Below are 5,910 nucleotides of genomic sequence, written 5' to 3'. Positions count from 1 at the left end.
AATAGAGTCTGTGTGCTAAAATATTTTCTGGGTTGGACCTTAATCAGGAGGGAGAGGCCCTGACAGACTCTTCGGAGTGTAGGCCTTAGGGTTCACCCGGTTTGAGTGCTCCTTTAAGTCTATGTTGATCCCATGTGGTTGGAGCATTCTCGCAAAACACTGTGACCCTGACTGGTCTCCCTATGATCTTACCTAGTGAGAGTGAACTGACTTGCTAGTGTGTGGTTTGTCTTGTCATGTACTCCTAGGCGCCCGACGAGGTTTTTCACTGACATGGTACCACATTGCATATAGGATTGAGTCTTAGTGTATATGTTGCATAACGCTTGTGTATTGATCGATATTGATTGACTTGGTGATATTGTGTGTTGATCCTTGAGTATGTGAATGTTGTGAAAATGAATGAGAAGTGTTGTGTTATGATGTGATGTTGGGTGACAAAGTGGTGAAATGATGTGAGCTATATTTAAGTAAGTTTTATTTTGTTTTTATGATATTTATACCTACATGTTGTCTCGTTACTCTTCATTAGTTAGGAATGTGATAACTCACTTCCGGTGTGTTATTTGTGTTTGGATACTGTGATGATCTCGAACCTTGTGTTTGTGGGAGCAGATGAATAAGTGGATGACTATGAAGAACCTGATGCTAGAGGACACAGGAACACAATGCTCTGATAGGATGTGACATTATGGTATAGGTTCTATATTAATTGTATGAAGTTTTAGACGACCTTGTTTTGAGCCGAAGTGAATTTATTATTTATTTGGACAAATTTTATTATGATGTTAGAAAGGTGAATGCGAGCCTTCTACCCTCTTAAAAGGCTTGTATTTAAATGTGTTTTAAAAACTTTTAATTAAGTTTGATTTCTTATTTCTTTTATTATTAGTACATATATGTATGGGGTAGAGGGTGTCACACTACATATTTACTTGAATGTGCTTGAATGCAAAAGACAAATAAATGTGAATATTATTTTATGATCTGTAATGAAATTAATAAAATGGCTATGAATTGTTAATAACAATAAATATGTGCAAGCCATATATTTGGTTGGAATTAAATGTATGATGAATTTCTTAGTCACCAAAGTGGTCAAATTTATAAGGTCATTTAATTCTATATTAATTATTATTTTAACTACTCATAGAATAATGGATGTTAAATTATATGATTATTGGTTTATGGGTAATTGAAATTTATTGTTATAAGGCATTTATGGATCACCCAAAGGTTGATTAGTTGTTTTTATAATTAATGAATATAATTGTAGGCGATTTGTGTGTGTATCATTGGTTTTATTTATATACTCAAAGGTAATAGGTACTACTAATTGGTGCATATTTAATTGTCAAATAATGTTAAGAGTTTTATTAGCATCATCATGTTTGTATGTTGTGTGTTGGTGTATCACCCAAAGGAGAGCGTCAAGATACATTGATCGTTATCTGAATGAATCATATGTATAACATGTGTTTTATGTCTCAAAACACTTGTAAATTTTATTATGCAATACATGTTCCCAATTCACTGAATTCTCATGTATCATCTGTGCTAATTTTAATGAGCTTAACTTCTCTGATTGGAAGGAGCAAGTCCAATTTCACCTCGGTGTTTTGGATCTTGACCTTGCTATATTGAAAGAGAAGTGTGTTACTATTACTGATGCTGGTAGCAATGAAGAGAAAGTCCATTATAAAGCTTGGAAAAGATCTAACAGACTCAACCTAATGTTGATGAGAATGACTGTTGCAGACAGTACTAAGACAACTCTCCCTAAAATCAAAAGTGTTGAAAAGTTTATGGGATTAGTGGGAGAGCACTTTCAAACAACTGATAAGTCTCTTGCTAGGACATTAATGAGTATATTGACCACCATGAAGTTTGATGGTTCACGTACTATGCATGAACATGTCATTGAGATGACAAACATTGTAGTAAGACTTAAGACCTTGGGAATGAATGTGAATGAGAACTTCCTTGTTCAGTTTATTCTAAACTCATTACTGTCTGAGTATGATCCATTCCAAATGAGCTGTAATACCATGAAAGTTAAATGGAATGTGCATGAATTGCATAATATGTTAGTTCAGGAAAAAATGACACTTGAGAATCAAGGAAGTCACCCAGTCCATTATGTAAGCCACCAAGGAAATCAAGGAGCTAGAAAGAAATTAGCAAGGAAGCATGATAAAGGAAAAAGGGCATTAAAGATCAAAGACAGTCCTGTGCAAATCCAAAAGAAGGCATCAAAGGGCAATAATTACCAATTTTGTGGGAAATCTAGACACTTCCAGAAGAATTGCCTAAAGCGTAAGTCTTGGTTCGAAAAGAAAGGTGAGCTTTGAAATTCTGATACTGGGGACAGATGTCGTACAGGATGTCACGACATCACGCTTCAGAACATGCAGATTGTGTTTGACTGTATGAACAGATTAAACAAGTAAATAACACAAGAGAATTGTTAACCCAGTTCGGTGCAACCTCACCTACATCTGGGGGCTACCAAGCCAGGGAGGAAATCCACTAAAATAGTGTTAGTTCAAGGTCTAACAGCCACTGTTTACAACCTTCTCACCTAACCACTACCCGTGCGACCTCTACCTAAGAGCCACTCTTAGATATGAGAAACCCCGCTCACTCCCTCTCAAACACTCTCCCGTGTTTACAATTAAATCAGAGACACACCAGAGATCAACTCTGAACAAAAGAGATCAACTCTACACACTAGAGATCAACTCTACACACTAGAGATCAACTCTACACACTAGAGATCAACTCTACACACTTAGGTCCAACACTTGATGTTAGGGTACCATCAAGGTGGCTCACAAAACACTCAAGTCCCAAAACTCACAAAATAACTTTTCAATCCCGGACTTGGTACAGAACTCGTGCAGCCTCCATGTTTTTATAGCAGTGTGTGATTCTGGGCTGCAACAGCTTGTGCTGGATGAGATCTATCATTCTTCCTGAAAATCTGCACTAAAAGATACAGTTTGATCTTTTAGTTTTTATCTTTAATCTTTAATCCCTGAACGAACTCTTTTAGTTTGTAATTCAAACTTCAATTATCTTTTAATTCGTTCCAAAAGATAGATCATCTTATCTCTTGCTAACTGCACAATAATCTGTTAAAGATATAACAGATTTATATGTCCAGTATTTTCGGGCCAGATGTCCTGGACATTGTATCCGACATCTTGGATCCTGCAGCTTTGTGCATTGTACAGCAACTTCCAGTATTTTCGGGCAGGATGTCCTGGACATTGTATCCGACATCTTGGATCCTGCAGCTTCAATTCTTCATTTGACATTTTATCTTGCCTTGTGCATTGTGCAGCCCGATCTTATTCTTTGACATAACGTTGGACATCATGTGCAGCAACTCCAGCTTTCCTTCATTGTCTAAGTGCTTATGTTTTAACAAAATCTTAGCCAATCTTTTAAAACTCAGTAGAGCTAAGCACTAACAAGCTTAATGCTCATGTATATTTTGAATCAAACTTAACTGAAGTTCCCCATAATACATGATGGATTAATTCTGGATGTATAACTCATGTTTCTAATACTATGCAGGGATTCCTTACAATCCAAATCATAAGCCCAAATGAGAAGTTTCTCTTCATGGGGAATAAAGTGAAAGCTCCAGTGGAAGTAGTTAGGAATTATTGTTTAAAACTCAACACTGTACATCATTTATATTTACTAAAAACTCTTTATGTACCTACTTTATCTAGGAATTTAGTTTCATCATCTAAACTTGATGTTACTGGATACTCTTTTAATTTTGGTAATGGATGTTTAAGTTTATTTAAGCATAATCATCTCATTGGTACTGGTGTTCTTTGTGATGGTTTATATAAATTGAAATTAGATGGTTTGTATGCTGAAACCATTTTAACTCTGCATCATAATGTTGGCACCAAACGCAGTTTAGTGAATGAACGATCTGCTTTCTTGTGGCATAAACGTTTAGGTCATATTTCTAGAGAAAGGATGGAAAGATTAATAAAGAATGAAATTTTTCATGATCTAGATTTTACGGATCTAATTAGTGTGGATTATATTAAGGGAAAACAAATAAAACACATACAGAAATGAGCTACAAGAAGCACTCGGCTTCTTGAAATTGTGCATACTGATATTTGTGGACCTTTTGATGTTAATTCTTTTGGAAAGGAAAGATACTTTATCACCTTTATTAATGACTATTCATGTTACGGTTATGTCTATTTACTGCATGAGAAATCTCAGGCAGTGGATGCCTTAGAAATTTACTTGAATGGAGTAGAAAGACAATTAGACAGAAATGTGAAAGTTATTAAATCTGATTAAGGTGGTGAGTATTACAGAATATACAATGAAACTAGGTAACATCCAGGTCCATTTGCTCAATTCCTTGAGAAACATGGCATTTGTGCACAATACACAATGCTTGGTACACCACAAAAAAAATGGTGTATCAGAAGGGCGTAATAGAACTTTAATGAATATGGTTAGGAGTATGTTAAGAAATTTAACTTTACCCGTATCTTTGTGGATGTATGTCTTGAAAGCGCGCTACCATGTATTTGTTGAATAGGGTTCCTAGTAAGGTAGTTCCAAAGACACCTTTTGAACTATGGACGAATATGACACCTAGTATAAGACACCTGCATGTTTGGGGTTGTCAGACAGAAATACGGATTTATAATCCGCAAGAAAGAAAATTGGATGCAAGAACAGTCGGTGGATATTTTCATTGGTTATCCAAAAAAGTCAAAAGGGTATATGTTTTATTGTCCTAATCATAGTATGAGAATTGTTGAAACTAGAAATGAAAGGTTCATTGAAAATGGTGAAATCAATGTGAGTATAGTTCCATGAGATGTGAAAATTAAAGAAGTTAGAGTACAAGTCCCTTTAGCTTGTGCCTCTAGTAGTAAGGTGATTGCTCATTTAGTTGTTGTTCAAAATAATAATGAAAAAGAGCAGACACAATAATGAGCCCATGATACATAATGAACATATTATGGAAGAACTACAAGAAATAACATTAAGGAGGTCTCTAAGAGAAAGGAGATAAGCTATTTTGAATTACTATGTGGTATACCTACATGAAATAGAAACAGACTTAAGCATTAATAGTAATGATCTAGTTTCATTTTCACACGCTGTAAGTTATGATAATTCTGAGAAGTGGTTAAATGCCATGAAAGAAAAGATAAATTCCATGAAACATAATGGTGTTTGGGACCTTGTAGAATTGCCAAAGGATTGTAAGAGAGTTGGTTGTAAGTGGGTCTTCAAGACTAAGCGTGACTCTCATGGCAACCTTGAATGTTACAAGGCTAGACTTGTTGCTAAGGGATTTACTCATAAAGATGACATTGAGAGACGTCTTCACCGGTCTCACGAAAGGATTCTTTTAGGATTATCATGGCATTAGTAGCTCATTATGACTTGGAGCTACATCAGATGAATGTGAAAACTGCATTTCTTAATGGAGATTTAGAGGAGAATGTTTATATGGACCAACCAATGGGATTTTCAGTTGAAGGAAAGGAACACATGGTGTACAAATTAAAGAAATCAATATACAGTCTTAAGCAAGCTTCTCGCCAATAGTATTTGAAGTTTAATGATACCATTGTTTCTTTTGGATTTAAGGAAAATACTGTTGATCGATGTATATATCTGAATGTCAATAGGAGTAAGGTTATTTTTCTAATCCTGTATGTTGATGATATATTGCTTGCAATTAATGATCTTGGTCTTCTTCATGAAACTAAGAAGTTTCTCCCTAGCAACTTTGAAATTCAATATATGAGTGAGACAAGCTATGTGATAGGGATAGAAATATTCTGTAATAGATCACAAGGATTGTTAGGCTTATCTAAAAAAACATATATCAATAAAGTATTA

The sequence above is a fragment of the Glycine max genome, chromosome 3, assembly GCF_000004515.6.
Source record: "Glycine max cultivar Williams 82 chromosome 3, Glycine_max_v4.0, whole genome shotgun sequence".
Taxonomy (NCBI): Eukaryota; Viridiplantae; Streptophyta; class Magnoliopsida; order Fabales; family Fabaceae; genus Glycine; species Glycine max.
This window is presented reverse-complemented; position numbering follows the sequence as displayed.